The sequence below is a fragment of the Electrophorus electricus genome, chromosome 21, assembly GCF_041902795.1.
Source record: "Electrophorus electricus isolate QZ-2024a chromosome 21, ASM4190279v1, whole genome shotgun sequence".
Classification (NCBI taxonomy): Eukaryota; Metazoa; Chordata; class Actinopteri; order Gymnotiformes; family Gymnotidae; genus Electrophorus; species Electrophorus electricus.
The window spans coordinates 14166690-14192007 of NC_137517.1; the positions used below are offsets into that span (position 1 = coordinate 14166690).

At 38.8% G+C, this 25318-nt stretch overlaps 3 long non-coding RNA genes across 4 annotated transcripts in view; 1 reads left to right on the forward strand and 2 right to left on the reverse strand.

Annotated features, from left to right (window-relative positions):
• The window catches only part of LOC118240633 (uncharacterized), a 37191-nt gene that overhangs the window by 8429 nt on the left and 3444 nt on the right, over positions 1 to 25318 (forward strand). The window contains exons 2-4 of one of the 2 annotated variants that reach the window (XR_014119084.1): positions 7089 to 7264; positions 8998 to 9229; positions 9350 to 9548. This is a non-coding gene — a long non-coding RNA (uncharacterized LOC118240633). Of the gene's footprint in view, positions 1 to 7088; positions 7265 to 8997; positions 9230 to 9349; positions 9549 to 24363; positions 24482 to 25318 lie in introns of those variants that run through there. The other variant, XR_004775541.2, reaches the window with a different exon arrangement.
• Positions 851 to 2624, reverse strand: LOC145652815 (uncharacterized). The gene is made up of 4 exons (XR_014119083.1): positions 2466 to 2624; positions 2032 to 2270; positions 1402 to 1526; positions 851 to 1150 (listed from the first exon to the last, which is right to left on the reverse strand). It is a non-coding gene; the product is annotated as an uncharacterized LOC145652815 (long non-coding RNA).
• LOC145652960 (uncharacterized) lies at positions 10081 to 13159 on the reverse strand. Its single transcript, XR_014119252.1, has 5 exons — positions 13113 to 13159; positions 12587 to 12755; positions 11243 to 11481; positions 10607 to 10731; positions 10081 to 10370 (listed from the first exon to the last, which is right to left on the reverse strand). It is a non-coding gene; the product is annotated as an uncharacterized LOC145652960 (long non-coding RNA).

Here is a 25318-nt window from a genome sequence, read left to right on the forward strand (position 1 = left end):
ATCGTTGTACAGGGGTTGTGCAATAATCCTATGTGATGACAGAAGGGTAAGATAAAAGGGACAATTCAAATCGTATAGAGTTTTTACCAGTCCAAGTCAGAAACCAGAAGATCAGTGACAATGTAACCAGGCAGACAATCCAAAAGGGGCAAAATACAACAAAAAGACAACCCAAATACACAAAAAGACAACCCAAATACACAAAAAGACAACCCAAAATAATGCTCGGTTTGCTTCTAGAGACTATTGGCAATACTAAGCAAAGACTTAGAGTTAGAAACAGTCTTATATAATACAGATGAGTTCAGTATTATGGTGACACTGATCTGATTGGACGCCTCTGATTGCTTGAGTCGTTGACTGGCTATTGTAGTCTGTCCGGGGATTTGGCATTATGACAATTATTATTATTATTATAGATGATAAAAAGCAGTTTGACAAATTTTTGTCATTTTGAGTAAATGTTCTGAACATTAGTTGTGAGTGTCTTTTATTCACTGCAGAAATTCAGAATATAATATTTAATCATTTGCTGATACCAACCAATAGTTTAAAAACTTTTAGTACTTTTTTCAACAAGAGCATGTTATGAGTAACATTATTGAAGTGATTTGTAAATACTAGTAGTACTGTACTAGTCAGAAACTTAATATTAAATTCATCTTGGGGAGGAGAAAAATATATTTCAATAATCACTGGCTAGACATCTCACTAATTCCACTAAGCAATTTAAAATCAAAAACATTCGTTTGAATTCTTTACCTTAATTTTGTTTTATAATGATAAAGTATAAAAATAATTTTATATTAGAAATCAATCAGTCTAAAAATGAAGGTGAAACAGATGCACATAATGGAATGCTGTTTGTATTTATTAATTGTAACACAAGTACAGAGTGACAGATCAGCTGTAGTACATAGTCTGTAACTTCATATGTGACTCTACTGTTACAGCTTCATATAGGACTCATATGGGACGTGCTGTTTCAGTGATTAGTCATGATATCATTTATCCACTCCCTGATATGAGGAGCACACACACTTGTGGAATAAGCAATTGTGCTAGAAGTATTATATGAACCTCTGTGAACTCCATAGATCACACTCGTTCTCCCAAACCTCTTCTTCAGCCAGCCTCCACCGGAGTCCCCCTGTTTGAGAGATGGAGGGAGTTCTTTCTCTTTTCCCTTGTTGTTTCCATAGATATAAAGCACCTCATAGACCTGGCTTGTAACTCATTCACTCATGTTTAACATAATTCACCACAAAGGGGCACTGCTAGCACTGAAATAACTTGAAATAAATTGTAAGAGGCACTATTATTTATTTTATTTTATAATTTACATTATATTTAAGATATTTAAGGAAATAATATATGGCATCATAATGGTAGGTCTCCTACCACGCAGGAGTAGGCAGGTGGGTTATTAGGAAGAGCTTGACCACAGAAATAGTTGGTTATGGGTGTAGGACAGTCTGTGACTTGCAGATCAAGACACTGCAGAGGTTGGTTCAGGTCGGCAGGTCCTTAAACATGAAGAAGAAATTATAATAAGGGTGTGACATTATTCTAAGTGCTTATTCAGCATTCTGATGTAGTTTAGCTACAGCTCAGCGTGCAGTACAAGCAGACCTAAAACAAACACAAACACAAAGTGAGAAATACAGAAGGAATAAACACATGTGAAGGAGCCTGATGCAGGAGTGCACAGAGTTGAACATTTTCAGCTTTTGAAAAAGTGAAAAGGCCACTGAATGTGATATTCTGCTATTTTAAAAAGTGCATCTAAACTGAATCTACTTTGACAGTATGGCTGTGACAAGAACAAGCAGAACACTATACACCCAATGCATAAAAATGTTGTTACATATTTAAATTAGTCAAATATTTAAATTTAAAGTATTGTAGAACACTCTTTTACACAAGAGGAAATAATAAACTAACTGAAACAAAACTACAAAGAGAAAGGTTTATGTACATTTACATAATAGCCTTTACATCTATGAGCAGTTTGGTCAGAAGCATTTTTACCAGTTCGGTTAACAGTAGATCCGTGACCAGCGATCTGCAGCTGCTCTCCGTTAACAGGAGTCTGACAGGAGGAGTCAGGAAGCTTAGCAGGAGTGATTCCACTTACAGATCCAGGAAGTTTGAGCAGCATGATGTCACCTGTTCTCTTGGTTTTATCAAATATATGGATGTGACCTTCCTGAATGTTAAACTTTTGGTATGCTCTCTTTGGATGAACATCTTCCCAGACTTGAACACTTCTGCAGAACATATACATGCACACACACACACACACACACACACACACACACACACACACACACACACACACACACACACACACACACACACACACACACACACACACAAACACAAACACAAACACACACGCATTATTCAGAGTAAAATGAAAATGATAAAATAACACACAAGTATTTTAATCAACCTCTACATACCCACTCAAATAGCAGTGTGCTGCAGTCAACACCCAATTCTTGTCAATCAGAGTTCCTCCACAGAAACCCCTTGATGTAAAAACCCACACCTGATGGTAGCGTTCATTGTTGCTGTCAAAAGCAAGAGTTGCAGGAACGTCAGTATTGCCATTATGTCCTCCTCAGTCTTCAGTTCAGCAGAACATAAAACGTTTAAGACTTTTAAACTCACTCTAACCCACACAATCACACGCCCCCTTCCACAGTCTCACCAATCACACGCCTCCTTCCACAGTCTCACCAATCACACGCCCCCTTCCACAGTCTCACCAATCACACAATATCTCATCTTTTTTCCTTCTAAGTACATGAGACCAAGTACCCAATCATATCATACACACATCGTTTATTTCCACTGAGTTCAGCAAAGTCCACTGCACTTGAGCCCCCCACCATCATACGGAGAACAAACTGATAAATGGAGAGAAATTAATTGGGTTATAAGCAAAAGAAAATGTGGGCATAATTTATCTAGAGAGATAGGTAGCTACATTCGCTAACTGTTACGACTAGCTAACTATGTGGCCTACATTATGCGCCTGTGGCAGGTTGTAAATACAGCCATTCTCTCACTTCATGTTCATGTCTGGTGCTTCATAATGTAGCAACTCATATTTAGCCACAACACACATTCTGAAGAGCAGCTGAAGAGGAGTTCATCGCAACACTGTCTGTTACTTCATAATGTAGTAGCTCATATGTAGTCACATTCTGGAGAGTTTTAACATAACAAAGGTTTGTCTTTGATCCTCATCTCTGTACTGCCAGTGCCAAATAATGACCATGAACTTCACTGTGGACGTGTGAAACCATACCTGCTGTTGCAGCACCAAAGTAGAGAACCACTGTAGTATGCACTGTTACAACTACAAGGCCCATGTGAAAAGAAAAAAAAAAGACTTCTGTTAAAATGGTTGAAAAGCATGTTGAACAGATACTAGTAGGAGCTTTTTACATATGGCAGAGAAAAGTATAGATATATATGACTTGCATTGTTTCTAAGATAAGAAATTAATATCAATTAATAAGTTATCAGGAGTAGCAGAAAGGGCTAGCCAGTGATTGTGGATAAGGAGAGCACAGACTAGTTGGGGAAACGCACCATAATTGGTGGTTTGGTGTTTTAGGTACCTGGAGGCCTGTGTAGCGAGTGTGATGGTGTGTCATGTCATTGTGTAATGTGCCAGATCCAGATGGAATGGGTGGCACTGAACATGCATTAATGGTGCCAGTGGCTTTAGTCACTGGGAGGCCAGGATGGATCTCCAGTGCTGGGGAATGCTTTGTGATATAATACATAAAATCCATGTGGAACTAGTGGAACTAAGTATGCATTAGTGGTGCCAGTGGGGCAGAGTACAGCCTTAGTCACTGGGAAGGCCAATATAGATGTTATGGGTTGGGTGTGTTAGTGCATAAAGCCCATATGGAACTGGTGACAATGAGCATGTGTTGATGGTGGCAGTGGGGCTGAGTTCAGCCTTATTCACCAGGAAGGCCAGTTTGGGTTTATGCTTAAAGAGGTGCAGCTTGGTTTAAAAGGGAGCTTGGAGGGTCTGAGATGCCAGACCTCACTGGTAGGCACAAAGGGCAGTGCCTACCTGATGACCCCTGAGAGGAGCTCGCCTTGTTGTGGTTACTGGAATGAAGAGTGGACAGGGCCCTATGTGAAGCTCTAATGGAGCTCTACTGGCGTAGGACATTTTACTTTTGTCCTGTGTAATGGTACTATTAAATCAATAAGCAGGATACCTAATCAACAGACAAAAAAATCAAACCAAAAGACCTTGATTTGCAAGAATTAAATCATCTGTGAGTCAGCAACATTTGATTGGTGGAAAATGCTGTAGAAAAAAAAGGTGCCACCAAGAGGACGACTACAGAACTACAGCTGAGGGTTTCTGTGTTGACTGCAGGGAGGTGTTACAATAAGAACACTGCTGGATATGTGAAGGTTTAGGGATCAAAAATACTTACCTTACACAATAATTTACTCTTCAAGATGTGTGTGTGTGTGTGTGTGTGTGTGTGTGTGTGTGTGTGTGTGTGTGTGTGTGTGTGTGTGTGTGTGTGTGAGTGTGTGTGTGTAATTGTTTGGCATTAAGTCAGATAACATCTGTATGTTAAATAGGTGACATCATGCTGATCAAATTTCCTGCAGCTGTAAGTGGAATTTTCTGTCTGGATGAACACCTGCCCAGACTGAAACCGTTCTGCAGGATACACACACAAACACACATTAAGTAGATGGCAATGATAAACATACTTTGATAACATTTTATCAATCTCTACATATCCAATTATCTACTTATTATTGAAGTATGATGCAGTCATGACTTCTTGTCAGTCAGAGTCCCTCCACAGAAACTCTTTAGTTCAAAAACCCACACTTGGTGGTGTTGCTCACTCTTGTCACAAGGTTCTCCACCAATCAAAAGATGTTTAACCACTGTTCCTAAATTATTATTAATATTAATAATAATTTTGTTATTTCAATATATTATTATGTTAATCTATATTATTAGAAAGCAGCATTATGCAATCACAACACTGATGCAATCATAAAATATTTCTGAATGTAAACAAAACATTTTACATGGCTTTATTTTCCCTTCTAAGTCCAGGGATTGTGTATGAAGTTTTACCTGCTGTCAAATGCAAGAGTTGCAGGAGCTTCAGCATTGCCGTGTGTTTTTATATTCATATTCATTGAGACTGAGGAGCAGCAGGGCTCTGTATAATATTATATGGAACTTATATGTTATGGCATACACTGCTGACTAATTCATACTACATTTACTCTGACTGATAAATGTTTTCCTCCCACATTTCAACCAAAGAATTTTCCTTAATATACTGCCTGACTAAAAAAAAGGTCACACACTCTAATATTTCATTGGACCGCCTTTAGCTTTACGGCATGCGTTCGCTGTGGCATCGTTTCCACAAACTTCTGCAATGTCACATATATTTCTGTCCAGAGTTGCATTAATTTTTCCCCAATATCTTGTATTGATGATGGGAGATTTGGAGCACTGCGCAAAGTCTTCTGCAGCACATCCCAAAGATTCTCAGTGGGGTTCAGGTCTGGATTCTGTGGTGGCCAATCCATGTGTGAAAATGACCTGACCAACTGCAGCAACCCCAGATCATAGGACTGCCACCACAGGCTTGTACAGTAGGCACTAGGCATGGTGGGTGCATCACTTCAGCCAGCTGTCTTCCTACCCTGATGTTCCCATCACTCTGGAACAGGGTAAATCTGGACTCATCAGACCACATGACCTTCTTCCACTACTCCAGAGTCCAATCTTTATGCTCCCTAGCAAATTGAAACCGTTTTTGCCGGTTAGCCTCACTGACAAGTGGTTTTCTTAAGGCTACACAGCTGTTTAGTCCCAATCCCTTGAGTTCCCTTCACATTGTGCATGCTGAAATGCTCTTACTTTCACTATTAAACATATCCCTGAGTTCTACTGTTGTTTTTCTACGATTTGATTTCACCACACGTTTAAGTGATCGCTGATCATGATCATTCAAGATTTTTTTCCTTCCTCGAAGATGATGATTCCCCACTGTCCTTCCACTTTTTAATAATACGTTGGACTGTTCTTAGCCCAATTTTAGTAGTTTCAGCAATCTCCTTAGATGTTTTCTCTGCTTGCTGCATGCCAATAATTTGACCTTTCGAAAACAGATTAACTTCTTTTCCATGACAACATGCCATTCGACATGGTTGTTTAACAAATGAGAAGCTACTCACTGCATCACTTGGGGTTAAATAACTTGTTGCCAGCTGAAACATAATCACCCATGCCGTAATTATCCAATGGGAGGCTCTTACCTATTTGCTTAGTTATATCCAGGCGGTGACCTTTTTTTTTGTCCAGGCAGTGTATTATATAATATTTAAATTATTCTTGGACACAGCATGGCTGCAATAAAACTGGGCTCCATACCCATGTGATATTGAATTTTAACAACACAACATTTAAACTTATGGCATTTAGCTAACACTTTTATCCAAAGCAACTTATAATTAAGTACAACTTGAGCGTTAAGGGCCTTGCTCAGCAGCCCAACAGTAACAACTTGGCAGTGGGGCAGCTGGAACCAGCAACCTTCTGTTTACAAGTCAAGTACCTTAAGCACTGAGCTACCACTGCCCTACACAACTGCAACCCTGTTCAGTACCTTCAACATCTCTGCTCAACTCTAAACCTGCTGTCCTGTCACTACATCGCTTTTTAACTACCATGGCGACTTCATCCACAGAAATGGAATTTGAGTCACTGTAGGTTTCAGGCACTGCCTCTTGTAAGAACATGTTCACTGGGCTGTTCCCTCCACTGCCCAACAATATCCCCACTAGAGGTCAGCACTTCCCCTGCTCTGCTCGTCACATATTCTAGTTCTGAGGAGAAATTGCATTAAATGAATCCCATCTGACCCTTTGTTACCTCTCAGTTGAATTGATATCTCTTTATTCAACTTTTTTTTCTTTTACTACAATTCCTACCTGTCACATTGTCAGAATGTTTATAGTCTGTTTCTGTCTCATTTTCATTGAAAAATTTGTTGCAGAAAAAATCAGTGTACACGACACATCCTTTCAGTGCCTGTATGCCATCCTCCATATTGAAAGGCCTGGCAGGGTTGGGATGTTGCAGACTCGTAGTGGTGAAGGCCATCTTGAGCTCCTTGAAGGCATTTTCAATCACAGGGCCCCAGGACAGCTGGTTGTTCTTCCCATGAAGCAGGTTAGTGAGGGGATGGGCTTTAACACTAAACTCCCTAACAAAGTGCTAGTAGAAGTTTATGAACCACAGAAAGCAGGCTCATGGCGCATCATGGAAGCAGAGCCAGTTGGTCACCAACTCAACTTTAGTTGCCTACATCTGCACAATGGATATGTAAATGAGGTAGCCAAAGTAGCTAAACTCGTGCAGATGGAACTCATCAAGGGAATGTCATTGTCAAGGGAAACATCATTGGGAATGTCAGGATGTCATCGTCAAGGGAAACGATGACAGATCTGCCCGGATAGTCCTGGAGGACCTCTTTCATAAATGCTGGAAAGATGGAAAGTGCTCTAGCTAGTTTATATGGGATACCTGATTCATGGTTGTTATATAATTCTTTGCTACTTATGTGCTGCCAGTAATGCAGAGTGTAACTGCAGCATTGGATAAAAGGAGCTCTTAGCAGTAAAACTAGCTCAGGAGGAGTGGAGACACTGGTTTCAGGGAGCTAACCATCCTTTCCTCGTCGTCACTGACCATAAAAACTTGCATACATGCGCATGTCTAAATTCTCGTGAAACCCTCTGGTCTATTTTTTTCTCACTGTTAGATTTTTACATTACTTACCGTCCAGGCTCTCGCAATACTAAGGCGCACGCCCTATCACGTATGCTCCTGGGGGAAACAGAGGACCCTAACGCCATTCTTCCTACACAAATTAAAGTTGCATCAATAAATTGGGAGATTGAGAAGGAGATTGAGGAGTTACTGACAGACACAGAGATTACCGCAGAATGTCCAGAGGGTAAATTCTTTGTACCCGTTAATTGTCACGATAAAATATTAACCTGGGCATACTCAACCTTGGCGACTGGATATCCTGGGGAGACCCGCACACTGTAACTTACTGTCACACGACCAACCCCAGCCCATGACAACTCCTGTATTCCCTAAACCTCATCAGATCCTCATCACCGGTTTACTAGTTTCACCTGTATCACATCTTGGTTATGTCATTTAGTCTTTCCTGTTCCGTTCTTTGATTGCGAAGTATTATCACTTTTCTTTTGCGAACGCTGAGCACGTCCCACTGTGCATGTCCGATATATTTCTGGCTAATACCCTTGCCTGACAAGTGTCTGGTCTGGTCTCAGATCTTGAGCCAGATAACACTTTGGTTGGTAGAACATGTTTCTCCCCTGCATGCAAAAATAACAATTAGAGTATTTGTTCCTTGTTTCAGAAGGATACTGTTTCTATATAAAGAATTATATATAACACATTCTTAATATAGAACAAAATGAGGGAAATATTGTTTAAAACTAATATTATCCTACCAACAATTTCTAGACTAAACTGAAGAGGTATGCTCCCAAAATGCTCCTTTAGTGATACTAACCCTGAAACATCACTACATCTGGCAATGTGAGCATGTAAAACTGTTTTGGAAGAGCTTGGCCAGATTTATTGTCAAACATACTGACTCTGACTTCACTTTGTGACTGGAATATGTTTTATTTGCTTTTACTGATACTTGTAGAAAAAAGGTAAGACAATATTATATTATTAATCTGATCCTTTTTTAGCTAAATTTCATATCCACAAGTGTAATAATTTTTATACCAAAGCTAAAATGAATAATTGCACCATTATTTGCTCTACTGGCTGTTAAAATGGTTTATATAGTCTGTAATTCTCTGAAAGTCTTTAATTGCAAGTGTAATAATACAATTTTGTCTTTTTTTCTCCAGTTTGATGTGATAGACATTTACTTATCAACCCCCTGCACTGTACTGTTCTACATTCTCCTGCTTCAATAATTGCACACACAAATAAATAAATATACAAAATGAAAAATAAATAAATTAATGTTGCCTGACTTAATGTCAAACTTTTGGAATTCTCTATATGGATGAACACCTGCCCAGACTGAAACAGTTCTGTAGAACAAATAGCTGCACATGAACACAAACATCATGAAAGGTAAAAATAAATGACCGTATAAGCTCAAAGTAACTAAGTGTATTTTTAACCTCTCACATACAACATTCATATTGTAACAGTGTCCTGCAGTCAACACCCAGTTCTTATGTCCCACCACAGATGTAACGGTCTGAGAATGTGAGAAGAATAAGGGGAATACTGAAGACATTGTGTCTATTTCAAGCACTGATAGAAACGTTATAAAAACTCCCATACAAAAACCTTTTTTTGTTTTGGATTTTTAAAGTGATTTTTTTCAATGAGAGCATGTTATGAGTAAAATTATTGTGATGATTCATTGTGGTGACTTATTGCGTGTAACGTTGTCGCTGGCCCGAGTGCCGGTGGGCGTGGAGCAGGACGCACAGACTCCCTCGAAGTGAAACATTTAACATAAAACATATAGAACAGTGGCTGGCACACACAACACTAACGACATACATGACTTATACATTTAACTAAACACAGACTACAATCACATCTCACAAATGACTATACACGCACTAACATACATCAGCGAACGAACAATGACCAACGGTGAGGTTTTTTGTTTTGGATTTTTAAAGTGATTTTTTACAATGAGAGCATGTTATGAGTAAAATTATGGTGGTGATTTGTTGTGGCGACTTATTGTGGTGAGTACTGGTCAACTGACAAAAACATAGTTAATCATAAAAGCATTTTTGGCAGGAGAAGAATATTATTTCAGTGTTCACTGTTTAGACATCTCGCTAACGTGTAATCTTTCTTTACCTTTACTATTACTATCTTAAAGTAACAATAGTAATAATTTTATATTAGAAATCAGTCAGTCCAAAAATGAAGGTCAAACAGATGCACATAATGGAATGCTGTTTATATTTAATAATTGTAACACAAGTACAGAGTGACAGATCAGCTGTAGTACATAGTCTGTAACTTCATATGTGACTCTACTGTTACAGCTTCATATAGGACTCATACGGGACCTGCTGTCTCAGTGATTAGTCATGATGTCATTTATCCACTTCCTGATAGGAGGAGCACACACACTTGTGGAAAGGGAAATTTGTCTATACTGAATATGTGAAGCTTTGTGAACTCCGTAGATCACACCTGTTGTCCCAGTCCTCTTCTTCAGCCAGCCTCCACCGGAGTCTCCCTGTTTGAGAGATGGAGGGAGTTCTTTCTGTTTTTCCATTGTTGTGAACATTTAGATATGAAGCACCACATAGACCTGGCTTGTGACATTCACTCATGTTTATCATAATCACCACAAGGGCGTACAGCTAGCACTGAAATAGCTTGAAATAGATTGTAATAGGCACTATTACTTTTATCTTATGTTTTAGATATTTAAGGAAATAATATATGGCATCATAATGGTAGGTGTCCTACCCCACAGGTGTAGGCAGGTGGGTTATTAGGAAGACCTTCACCACACAAATAGTTGTTTATGGGTGTAGGACAGTCTGTGACTTGCAGATCAAGACCTTGCAGAGGTTGTTTCAGGTCAACAGGTCCTAAAACATGAAGAAGAAATGATAATAAGGGTGTGACATTATTCTAAGTGCTTATTCAGCATTCTGATGTAGTTTAGCTACAGCTCAGAGTGCAGTACAAGCAGACCTAAAACAAACACAAACAAAAAGTTAGAAATACAGAAGGAATAAACACATGTGAAGGAGCCTGATGCAGGAGTGCACAGAGTTGAACAGTTTCAGCTTTTAAAAAAGTAAAAAGGCCACTGAATGTGATATTCTGCTATTTTAAAAATTGCATCTAAACTTAATCTACTTTGACAGTATGGCTGTGACAAGAACAAGCACACTATACACCCAAAGCATAAAAATGTTCAGTCACATATTCAAATTAGTCAAATATTTAAATTTAAAGTATTGTAGAATGCTCTTTTACACAGGATAAAAGAGAAAATAATAAACTAACTGAAACAAAACTACAAAGAGAAAGGTTTATATACATTTACATAATAGCCTTTACTTCTATGAGCAGTTTGTTCAGAAGCATTTTTACCAGTTTGGTTAACAGTAGATCCGTGACCAGCGATCTGCAGGTGCTCTCCATTAACAGGAGTCTGACAGGAGGAGTCAGGAAGCTTAGCAGGAGTGATTCCACTTACAGGTCCAGGAAGTTTGAGCAGCATGATGTCACCTGTTCTCTCAGTTACATCAAATATATGGATGTCACCTAATGTAATGTTAAACTTTTGGTATGCTCTATTTGGATGAACACCTGCACAGACTTGAAGACTTCTGCAGAACAGATACAAGCACACACACACACACACACACACACACACACACACACACACACACACACACACACACACACACACACATTATTCAGAAGAAAATGAAAATGATAAAATAACACACAAGTATTTTAATCAAACTCTACATATCCAATCATTGATCCAATCAATTATCATATATATGGACATGACACAGCTGAAGGTCAAACATTTGATATCTCTTATGTGGATGAACACCTGCCCAGACTGAAACACTTCTGCAGGACATGCCCATGTGTGCACACAATGGCACATGTAAGGAAAATAAAAATTACAGCAAATTATGAATGATTTCTGTCCCTCAACTTTTATCTCTCAACCACTGACAGGTTCAGGAAGCTTGATTAGCATGATTAGCATGATTGGCTTGATTAGTATGATTAGCATTCATGGTGAATTCGTCATATACAACTCTGGAAAAAAGTCCTTCAAAATTGCACTCCTTCAAAATGATCAGTTTCTCTGTTTTTACTATTTGTATTAGGTATGCATTTGAGTAAAAGGAACATTTTTGTTTTATTCCATAAACTAGTGATAACATTTCTCCCAAATTCCAAATAAACATTTTGTCAATTTAAAATCAGTATTTGGTGGAATAATCTGGATTTTCAATCATAGCTTTCATGAATCTTGGCCTGCTCTACGCCAGTCCTTCATGTTTCTTGTTAAATAATATTTGGTTCAGGTGAACACCTGATCAGTACATTCTTAAGTAAACTTAGGTATGCCTGTGTTGGAGTTCGACTGGAATGGGTGCTGTACATGTAGAGATGAAGTTTTCACACACACACACACACACACACACACACACACACACACACACACACACACACACACACACACACACACACACACACACACACACATTTCTAAAGGTCACAGATACAGATTATGCAGCACAAACTGGGCTAATTAAGATACAATTGTTAATTGTGTTCATTGTAAAGCAAACTTGAATTCCTTCATAGGCGCTATATAAAGATAACTTAATTCATTCATTCATTCATTCATTCATAGATTCATAGAAAGCATGTAATAATACATTTCTATAATAGCCCAATACATACCCGCCTACTGTTATGTTATAACAGTGAGATGCAGTCAGTATCCATTTGGCATCTATTAGAGTCCCACCACAGAATCTATGGTGAAAAATCCATACTTGACGGAGTCGTTCTGTGTTTGTACAGGGTCCACCCCCAATCAGACGCTTCCCAATCTCAGCTGATCCAGGACCTGGAATTATTTTGGACTTATATTTTGGCTTTTATTCTATTGTTTAGTGATGAAAGTATAGAAATGCATAACAAACAAAAATTTGAGTCATGTTTTTTAGACATAGTACACATATTAACATAGGTAAGCTACAGGAAATATGTTTGGTTTGGTTCAAAATTATAAGACCAAGCTATTTTAAAGGTATTTCAGTATGGTTCATAATTGAAAACTCTTAACATAAAAATTCACAATTGACAGTCCATACAAAATGTAGCATATACTTGTTATGAACAATTTAATCAGCATTTCTTTGCAACAGAGACAGGAGTTTTATTTGTTCCACAATCTGTGTATTGTTTACATGTCATGCTTTACCTGCCAAGAGAAGCAAGACTTGCAGGAGAAAAAACTTTGCCATGATTGGTCCCACTCTCAGTCTTCAGTTGAGTGAAGATATCAGAAAAGTTTCTGATGCTTTTAAACTCTCTTTAACCCACAATGCCACACCTCCTTACACAAGACTCACCAATCACACTGTACACAGAGCATCGTTTTACGACTTGTGTCAAATTGTTCACTGGGATCAGTTAAGATCAAGTAAGATGAACTACAAACATTCTCACAGAAAACACCATTCATTTACTGCAACAATGTAATGCTTTTAAAATATATAGAGACCTGTTGAAACCGATAACAAGGACATGTTTATGTAAAATCAACATTTTAATTGTTTTTAAGAAATTAACATTTCATAATTCATATCCAAATGCTTTATTTTAATATAAAACATCAGGTTATGAAAAAAAGCAGGTTGTTACAGAACGACTTTTCTAGTTATGTTCAGGTGTCTTTATCCTAAGACACAGCTGCAAAAACACTTAATTAAAATAAAAAATAAAAACAAAATTTCAACCACAGGACGCATAGACGTCTTTCGACGAAGACAGACATTTATTAGGCACACCGAAACAACGGAGACTATGAAACTGAGTAACCTTTATACCTTTGAACTGTATGCTAACAAGGTCTTTCTGGTGTTTCTAATATGTGCTCTCACTGAGCACTTTAACAGAAATATTTAACAGCTTTCCATGACACTTTTCATAGTAAAATGGTTGCACGAGTCACCCTGGCCTGAGCATCTGACATGATGAGTAACCTATCAAATTACATGGCAACTATTCACCTGCGTAAGTGTGTCTACAAGCTACTCTACATATTTCTAAAGTTGGTGAGTGCATGTAAATATGTTAAATAATTCTATTAATAATTCCTATAATTGTTAATTTGAGATTGACTTTACATCCCCTGGAGCCACACCTGGCGGGCAGGCTACCCACAAAACCAGTCAGGCGCAACCTGAAAAAGGAGATGCAGAGTCATTGTGTTGGTCCACCACCTCCAAGGTGGAGCGTGGGGTCGGCTGCAGTACCAGTTGTGTGGCAGGCATGGGTTAGGAAGTTTCAGATGGACCAGACCTTGGGGATGGAAACTGACTCCAAGGAATGTGGAACATCTCTTCTTGGACAGTGTGTGATATACAAAGGTCTGTTGATGTTGAAGGTTGGGGTTGCATTGAGAGGAGGCTCTGCCTGATAGTTTCTGATGTGGGTTCTGCCCAGGTTGTGGAACAGTGGATCAGCTTGGCTGCCTTAGCCTTGTGAAGAATTATGGGAGTATGCCAGTGTAGTCTGCCTGTGCTTTGTAGACTTGGAAAGGGTCATATGACTGTGACCTAAACAGTGGTGTCATTACTACACTATAAAAACCTAAACAATGATGTCATTACTATTCTATAACCTCCTAAACAGTGGTGTCATTACTATACTATAAACACCTAAACAGTGTCAGTAGCAGGTACCATAAATGCCATTCAATGTCATACTGTGACATATTAATGAAATGTGTGGCAGGCATGGGTTAGCAAGTTTCAGATGGACCAGACCTTGGGGATGGAAACTGACTCCAAGGAATGTGGAACATCTCTTCTTGGACAGTGTGTGATATACAAAAGTCTGTTGATGTTGAAGGTTGGGGTTGCATTGAGAGGAGGCTCTGCCTGATAGTTTCTGATGTGGGTTCTGCCCAGGTTGTGGAACAGTGGATCAGCTTGGCTGTCTTAGCCTTGTGAAAAATTATGGGAGTATGCCAGTGTAGTCTGCCTGTGCTTTGTAGACTTGGAAAGGGTCATATGACTGTGTACCTCAGCATTAGTTGTGGGAAGTGATGCAATATTATAGGGTATGGAGGTGATGCTTTGGGTGGTCCAGTCTTTGTTTAAATGCAATAAGAGCTGTGTCCTCTTTTTTAGCATTAAGTCAACGTCGTTCAAAATGGGTGTTGAGCTCTGCCGAGGGACTGTCAGATCATCACTCCTATTTGTGTGGGGGGTTTTATTAAAAAAAAACAAGTACAAATGTTTCTGCAAAAGAGGAGAGATGATGTTCTAGCACTGGAATGATCATCCTTGTTTAAGACGTCATAAAACAACACATCCTTTTTCTACATGTCTTTTCCAGTAGTACAGCACACCAAGACTCATTATTGCCTGGCACTGTATCGGCCAAGCCGACTTATCCTGGATTGCATTTGCATCATCGGTTGAACTCGTTTGGAAGTTCTTGAGAATCTTGTTTGATTATACAAATGAACACAATTTTGTGAAGTCTTATCAGTCCACGCAGAACAAAGAAATTTAGATGATTGCAAGCACATTTGTAACAAATAACAATAAACCAACAAAGCAGGATACAAAGATAGGTTCTGATAAATAGGAGACACATTCCTGTACCAGCTTGATCATCCCTTCCTGTCATGTCTTTGACTATCTTGGCATTCCTAATGCAACACAGAAACAGGTGTGCAGAATTTCTATCAGGTGCTGAAATAGGGATGAAATTCTGAGTGGTAGGACTTCAGCCTTACCTTTTCTGCTTCTTAGATTGAGATGTGTTCTTACTGATTCTTTTGCTGGTATTGCTCTTCACTTCTGTGTAATGTGTTGTACTGAAGTTATGATTTCCTTTTTACATGGACACAGCAACTGGGAAGCTGAATGTGGAAACATTCAGAAACATGTCTAGTGTTATCATGCTTGTATGCTGTCAATCTTGAAAAGTGGTTCCTAGGGGTTAAAACCTCACAAATGAGAGGTAATTGTCATTGTTACTACTTTACAAATTACAAATTACTTTACAAAAATAGATTCAGCTTTTGTTAATTGAGTCTAAATAGCACCTTAGTAGGTTTCATCATTCATAAGTATAGGACAGCAAACATCACAGAACTTTTCAAATATCAAAAAAACTCTAGTGTCGTGTCATTCATACACAAGTATATCAATGATCAAAATAAAATTCTTTCAGGGTTTTCATACAACAGACAGGATCTATATTTAAAAGGCAATGCAAAGAGATAGCACTGTATACAAGCACTACATATAGTCCGATTAGACAAGGAGTGCAGGAAAAAACACTACATTACAATACAGAAAATACATTAAACATCACGCTGAACAGGACAGATTGAGAGAGACAATTTCAGACAGATCTGTTGAGTCATAGTGTAGCAGTTTGGTCCCTGCTCAAACACACCATCTTTACCTTATCAGTTAATTAGCAGGGCTGGGTTGTAAAACAAAGATCATTTTCAAATTCTAGAGCGAGTATAATACTGTACACACTCTGTCTTATTTAAATTGATCACAACACTATGATGATGTTGGGAAATAGGCCCTGATTAGTAGGTCTGTTGGAGTAGTATGTAAATCTAAAGAAAATTAAGCAAATTACATGTGAGGCAAACCATCTCGGCAGCATTTGATACGTACGCCGTCAAGTAGTATAATAAGAATGCGCTTAAAACATGACATAACAAGCCAGACACTTGTGGATAAGATTAACCAATAGAGTGTTATCGATTGTAGGGCAAACCAAACACATGTTCAAACACAGGCGAGGGTCAAAACCAGTACAAAATTATTACAACCAAAGGGGATGTCCGGAGTGCAAAAACAGAGCAAACTTGAGCTAAAATATTCAAATGAGAGCTAAGTACATCTACTAATTTATTATAAGCTGTTAATGCTTATTAATTGTTAAGAAGGCCAAGTACTTATTCTGTATACTGCAACACTGTAATTTATTCTGTAATCTGTATTATGTATTTTCTGTATTATCAATTGCATACCTCCAAAGGGTCCTGGACGGCAAGCGCCTGAATGATGGGACAAACGATGCGTAATAAACCTTATTATTCATATTCTGCCCTAGCTCAAGCTTACGTAAAGAAACAGCAGAGCAACCAGTCATAGACGATTTAGTCATCTCATTTAGAAGCTCTGATGTCATGTGTAAGGGATTTGTTACTATATTGTTACTCTGTTTATTTACATGTGCCTCACTTAACTACAACCAGTTTCTGTTATGCGCTCATTTCAGATAGGCACAATGAAATGGAGCAATGTAGCATTATACTGTAAGACACTACAATCATTCCTGATAAGATCAGATCCAGATTATGTTTGAACTGTTGCATCAATTGAAGCAATTCTTACATCAGCTCGTTAATGCACAAAGAGTGCCACAGTGCGAGAGGAAGGCGTCTGTGCCACCTAGTTTCCTCAGCTGTTCCTGGTTCTGTCTTCGCCCTGGTAATCTGTTCCCAAGTATTCCCTCGTCTTGTTGATTCCTCTTGCTCCGTTCGCCCTGTTGTTTCTCTGTCTCATTTTTCCCTGGTCTGCTTTCCTGAGCTAGTTAGGATTCTCTGGCTTGTTCATGTCACTCTGTCATTTAGTAGTTCTGGTATTTGCCTGTATATTCTAGTTTCCCAGCTGTACTCCTGTATGTCTCCTATCCTTGTGTTTGCCTGTTTTCTGCTTAGCGCTTCCCCTGCTTTTCCGTTCTAACTGGTTAACCCTTCTAATCAGAGGGGCTAGTTCTCATGCATTTGTACCTTGAGTTTATATACTTACTTTATCGCTCTTTGTAGCCTGTCATTTCTCCGAAGTGTATTATTTGGCTTATCTTCTCAGTTTGGTTTGACCCCTAGTATGTGTTCATTCAATAAGCATTGTAAATGCAATACCCAATCATTTCCAATGCTGAGTCTCTGTATTCACTCATTAGTAGTCATGCAGCTCTGCCAGTGGGTACACCGCTGCCTCTGCAATCATTACAATACGTACTGTTGTCTCTGTCTCTCTCCCTTTCTCTACTCACTCTTCATCACTCTTCCCCTCCTCCGTTCCTTTGATCCCGCCATTATCCTGTAAACGTCTCCCCGCTAGGTATAGCGAATGCAAACCATTGGTGCTAGTTTCTATGTAGCCAAGGGAACAAGCCCGGATAGCAAATTTGGTATGGCCCCAATCTGGGCCACATCCGGCACTTACTTTCAGCCCGCATACTACATGGAATGATGGCACAGAAGTGGGCCAGATGGGGTTGTCGGAACTCAGTCAGTTTACCGCCATGAGAGCACCGCACCGCAGAGACCTTTAAGCCACTAGTGCCAGAAATGACCCACAACTCAACCACATTTAGAACTGGGCCATTATTGTGTGTTACGCTCCTGGACCGCTGCTGTGCGCTCCTGGTCCTGTTTGTGATTTGAGTCTTTCTGTGCACCTCGTTACTGGCTCTGCCCTGCCTTAAGTGATAGCTGTGGCCTGTATAAGGACTCTGCAGGTAGAAGCTTGCCCAAGCTCACACTAGGATTGCTCTAGCTTTGTGTGGGTTTGGCTTAGTGTACCATTTGCTTGTTTGGTTTATGTGGTCTTGGCTGTGCTCACCTTGTCTTTTGATATCTATAGTCAGCTTGTGTTTGTGTATTTGTAGAACTGTATGTAAGCACACACTGGGTTTCACTTGTGTTCTTATGATCCCTGTGTTAGAGTACATGTTCTAATATATGCGTCCGTGCATGCATGTGTGAGTGTGTGGGCGTGTGTGTGTGTGTGTGTGTGTGAGTGTGTTTGTGTGTGTGTGTGTGTGTGTCTGTGTGTGTGTGTGCGTGTGTGTGTGTGAGTGTGTGGGCGTGTGTGTGTGTATGTGTGTGTGTGTGTCTGTGTGTGTGTGGGCGTGTGTGTGTGAGTGTGTGGGCGTGTGTGTGTGTGTGTGTGTGTGTGTGTATGTGTGTGTGTGTGTGTGTGTGTGTGTGTGTGTGTGTGTGTGCGTGTTAATTCTTTATTCAGTAAAAGCATTCTGTTACTGTGAAGGAAACATTTCATAGATGGCTGCAGGAAATATAGAAACATGTCTTGAGTGTAATGAGACTTTGTTGTTCTATTAGTCAGTGAATCAGACTTTGTTGTTTTATTAGTCAGTAAATTAAACTTTGTTGGGGGATTTTGTAGTAGTAGTCTGTAGTGTCCAAGTGGTCTAAGGTAATTTGCACATTATAATTCCTTTAATATTTGCAGTCCTGAACTTGTGAATAAAGTGTCAGCTACCAAAGGAGCTGTACCCCAGGACCAGCTAGTAACCCAGAAGTGACCCGATCCTACTGTAGTGAGTCTGAAGGGCTTGTATTATCATAGCTAAGTTACCTGGAAAGTTAATTAGCCACACACGTTAATGTTTTTAGATTCCATTATAAAACATCTAATATTTTATATTCCATTATATTTGTTAGAAATTCCACGTAAAGTATCAGTAATCTGTCAGACATCTGTAGTGATGCATGTGAACATGTAGAGAGTAGCAGCTTTAATTTATTGTATATTTGCATAATATCCTGTACAGCTGTACCTGCTTATGATAAACAGCATCATTATTGTTACTTTGAAAAAGTGAAAGCAGACTTTTATTAGTCAGCTTTTATCAGGGTTTATTCACAGTAAGTCATGAGTAAGCGGAAGAGTGGCAATGATATGCAGCAGTTTTTTGGGGAAACCTCAGAAAAAAGAAAGTTGTGAGAAAATGAGTACTAGTCAGATGATATGAGTATAGAGGAGAGTTGTAGAAGAACTGAGTCAGAATTATCCAAAAAAAAGCCCTAATTTGAATAAAAGTAGTATTTCAAATTAGTAGTCCTCCAGATATTTAAAAACAATTAAATACATAACTAAAAATAAATGAGAGGAGAAGAGAGTGCTAGAGAGGAGAAGATAAGTCAAGAGGTTAAAATGATTAAATGAAAACATCAATTAAACATCAAATAAAAACACCAATTTCCTAAACCTTGGTCACTATATGTGGACATTCATATAACAATACATAGATTTCTGGTTATATGAATATCATTATACTTTATTAGTCCCTTAATAATAATAATAATAATAATAATAATAATAATAATAATAATAATAGCTTATGGCTATGACATTCTTGTATGCTACTTCATATGACGTTATTTTAATAGCTACAACAAGTGTGTATGCTAAGAAAATCTCTAATAAGCCAAGTAAATAAACAATGAGGATCTCTTTCACACGATGTCATAGAGACCTTTTGGGACATCATTCCAAAATGCTACACATATTCTAGAACACTGACCACCCTGCACAGGAAGGTGAAAGTAATGACAGTTTTACTAGTTTATTTAAAATTGTAAAAACTCTATACTTAAAAAAATTAACTCGTCTCACAGCTCCGAGAGGGAGAGCAGCCCCAGCAAGATCAGAAGATGAGAGAATGAACGGGAATGATAAGTCACTTCACTCAAGGAATAATAATATAAATGTATGATTGACCTTTTGTAGAAGTGGTAAAGACAAAGTAAAATGTAAGGATTGTTTATCACAGCCTGTGTTTTATTGATTTTTGAAGGTGCAGCTCATTTTTTATGACAAAAATATAACATCTTTAAGCTATTTCTATAATTACATACAATACAGTCGAAGGTCTTAGTTGATTACCAAGAACTTCATGTTTATTTCATGATTTATTCAACACTAACGTAAATGGCAGTGGTAGCTCACTGGTCAAGGTACTTAATTAGTGGTCAGAAGTTTGCCAGTTCATGTCCCGTTACTGCCAGGTTGCCACTGTTGTGCCCCTTAGCAACACCCTTAACCCTTAACTGCTCAAAATGTATTCAGTCATAGTTGTAAGTTACTTTGGATAAATGTCTCACCCATCTGCAATAGATGTAAATATTTACTTAGCTGATATGTATTATTCTGGAAAATATGATTTAACTCATTTTTGATCTTCTTGAGAAATCTTTATAATAAACTGAAATATATCTGAATATATATTCAATATGAAATAAATCTTGTATGCATAATTGTTTTGCCTTTTTTAAAAACTGTTGCTACAACATGTATTTCATTCAAACTCTAATCTATGTAGGCTTCCAACACACATTGTCAGCTGTTTCCATCTCTTAAAGAGTAATACATGGTATTGACTCAGTGTGGTAGTGTGTGGAATTCTGCTGAAAAGCTGTAACAATGTCAAAGTAGCTCAGTGAAGATGTTTGAGGCTGATCTGTTCTCCTGATAAACTACCCCAGCACCAAATCACTTCAGTTCGTTATAGCACATACCAGATTTTTTGGACCTGACTGAGTATAGGATGCAGAATATAATGTAATTTAGATAATGAAGGTCTCAAATGATCTCGAAATGGTTGATGGGTTTTCCTGTTGTGGTGAAGAGCTTGTTCTCTTGCCACTGTGTCATAAGGTCATGCCCAACCTTGACTGCTTCAAGAAGTCCCAAAAGTTCAAATCCAGATATATTTGTATAAAGCATTTTTACACCACATGTTCTCACAAAGCAGCTTTACAGAGATCATGTGTACATAGAATCCAGTTCCAAGCCCCTAATGAACAAGCCAAGGTGACAGTGGCAAGGAAAAATTCCCAGAGAGCAGAAGGAAGAAACCTTGAGAGGAACCAGGCTCAGAAGGGGAACCCATCCTCCTCTGGTTGACACTGGATCGCAAATAGCACAAAATGAATAAAAGTTGCTTTTAACTTTAACATCATTTAAAACCTAAGAGAAGAACAAACTAAATGGAATGACCAACATATTTGGCAAAAATACTGGAGTTATTCAGTTTGTAGAACCAATTTGTAGGCCACAGAGTAAACAACTAAGACAGTCTGGCAGGAGAGGCAATGGCAGTGGTTATGATCCAATCAAGTATAGAGGGTCCTTGCTGGTCAGACTGGTCTGGTCTGGCAGATGAGCCTATCAGGTACAGCTGGAGGGTCGCTGGTGGTCATACTGATCTGATGGACATGCAGATGAGCTAATCGGGTACAGCTGGAGGGTCCATGGTGGTTAGACTGGTCTGAAGAGCAAACAACCAGGAACTCTTATTGCATCAGCATCAGTAGAGATGAGAGGCTGTGCAGCTCAGCAGAAAAAAACACATGGAATTCATTAGCTCTGTTTGGAATGTACTGGACAGTTATATATGAATTTAGAAGTTCATCCTCCTTGTAACAGAGTGAACTGTTATAAGTGTTTCCAGATCTTTCAAAGAGGCCACTGGTAACACTGCAAATGCTCGCTTGCCCCTCAACTGGATTCCAAAGCCTTATCTCAGTGAGTAGAATATGTTGTTGCTCTTTGAACTGAACAAAAGCTTCAGTTCTTGCAGGATAAATCAAGGTGTTTAAACACTGTTTTAGATCTTGACTGATGTCATGTTCTTTGTAACTGTAGTCGGTATTAGTAATGTTCCAAATGAGCGCCCCACCTTTAGAATTTGGAACAGCACAGATGTACATCTGGAAAGTTCTCTTCTCTGTTTCCCTCTTCTGCTTATCCATTTTATTTCTTGCCTGTTCTCCAAATGTTGTGCTTTCATGCATTTCAAATTCCTGAGGCTTAGTATTTTAAATACAGTGTAAAGCCTCTCATGTATATATCCTGTGGGGGACTGGGTTCAGTCCCCTCTCTGGGCTCCATGTTATACCAATAATAATCCTTGGAAAAAGCTCCTATCATTTGACTTTGATTTCCTACCTGGAAATTGTAAGTCACTTTGGATTAGAGCGTCTGCCAAATGTATAAGAAATACATCATATAACAGAGAGATGGAGACTTACCACTAGAGACCACCTGGAGAGAACAGAGCAGCAGCACAAACAGCAGAGCAGACAGGTTCCTCATTCTAGCAAAATGGCTGATTACACACAGAGAGAGACTGTGAGGGCAGAGTGGGCCCTGTACTACAGGACAGAGGAGCTGAGTGTGTGAGAGGACGTGAGTGTATGAGAGGACGTGAGTGTGTGAGAGCATCTGAGTGTGTGAGGAATGACTTGCACCTCTGCATTTATACATAGAGAAGGAACTGTTGTGTCTGAATGAAATCCCCAGTGGTTCTAAAGTAAAACCTGTTTCTCTCTGAGTCTGTCTTGCTGCTGTGAGGTGCGTCCTGTTCTCGTTACACTAACATCACGTCTGTGTGGTTACACGATCTCAGCTATTTACAGACCACTTAGAATTTGCCCCAAGATACAGAAATGCACATCTTGCTATCACGCCTTTACGCAATGAAACTGATACACTGTGTAGGCATTTAAAACATCGAAACTTGCTATCGTGTTCCTGTAATTATTTGATGATGTCACCTGCCTTGGTAACCAAGAAGGTCCCCGTGAGGACGTGAACTTGGTGCACCTGCTCAGGTATGCTGTGCCATTCAGGGGGTATCAGGGTCCTTCTGTGTACCCGGAAAACATTCCCACTCCCATTCCCATCAAGCTGCCATCCCAGCATCACACCAAACTAGATGATCCCGTGAAGCTGACTAACGTCCGGTCCTCAGTTAATTTTTCATGCTCGTGGGATCTTTCATAACGTGCCCTTTAGTTTTATATCGACAATATTAGCAGTTTACAGGTTGTACCTAATAATTTAGTAAATCAGGTCAACATTAATGAATTTGATAGTGATTGTGAATTATCTACCTGGTTATTACACACACACTTTTTATGATTGATATTCATCTAGTTTAATAATTACATTGATTATGTATTTACAATAATTACATAGTTTAATAATTACAGCAATAGAGGTTTTTTTAACAAAGAAATGCTGTTGTGAGACATTGTTTAGGGGACTTTTGCGTTGTGTATGTTGCATTTGCTTTTACATACAAACTTCATTAGTTATAGTTTAATTGTTTTTACAAACCATCTGAGACCTGGGATCACTGTATTGCTTTTTTGCATACTGAATGACATGGGTCATTGGGGCCTTTAAAACCTAAGCAATAAATTAGTTAGGGCTGAGGTCTTGGTTTTAGCCTATATGAAAATATGTCTAGTTTAGATTCTCTGGGTTCTAGGGAGACTGAGGAGTAAGAAATCAGCAGCCTGGATGGTTTCTCTCCTGCTGATCTCTGTCACTGTGCTGAACATCTTTCCCCAACTTCACTGATATGTTGTATGTTGTATGACATTATTGCACTGTATTCTATTGTTTGCACTTGTGTAGAGTGTTGTCTGTTGCACTGTTGTTTTATGTTGTGCCATGGTCCGGGAAGAAGATTGTTCAGTTTTTGCCGTGTACTTGTGTATAGCTGAAATGACAAAAAAAGCCTTTTGAACCTTTGAACCTTTGATCTCCTCTATCAGTCCCTGACAAAGTGTGCTGTGTCTGTTTGTTTCAAGACCTCTGTTATCATACCAGTTCCCAAACAACTGAATATCTCCTTGACTACAGACAAGAATGACTACAGACCTGTCATCATCAAGTGATTTGAGAGACTGATATTACACCACCTCATAATCCTGACTGACAGCCTCCAAGACCCTCAGACATTCTCATACAGAGTTAACAGGTCTGTAGATGATACCTCAATATCTACACTACATCCTCCAACACCTGGATGCCCTTCACATCTTCACCTGTGTGCTGTTTGGATATTTTAGCTCTGTGTTTAATGCAATCGTCACTGATGTTCTAATGTATAAAGTGAGGGAGCTCAGGGTTCCCCTTTTGTTTGCTACTGGATCCACAACTTCCTGTCCAACAGGAAGCTACTACCCCACATATTAACATGGTGACACTCTTTAGTAGTCTTTTAGTAGTCTTTTGTCTTCATAATAATGATGATTTATGATGACTGACATGAGTGTGATGAGGTAGAATCAGGTTTGCATGTAAACAAGAAATAATTTCTCCAACTGATATTGGATTCTGATAATATCATCTTAACACCACTGATGATAATATTTATACTGCACATCAGAACTACACTTCCAAAACTGAAAGCAATAGTAGCTACAGTTCAAGGTGATTTGCATGAATAAGCTTCAATCCGTGTATTCAGAAGTGTGTTACTGGAAAACACTGTATGTGGCTTCATTTTCATCATCAGACAGATCTTAAACCTGTCCAATCTAAACATGCACAGAGAATGCTTGTCCTCTCACACTGCAGATTAAGCATGCTCAGAACACCCTAGTGTTTGTTTTGGGGCAATTGCTTTTATTCCATATTGGATTGGGTTACAAGTAAGGGTTATTTAGTAGTTGCATGGAAGTGTTAGGGTTAGAGTTAATACAGATTTTCCATTTAAAAGGCTGTCAGTATATTTTTATGTATTTTCTTCTGGAATTTCTATAGCTCTAAAAAGACTTCTAAGTAGATCTAATGAAATAAATTGCTCTGTTTC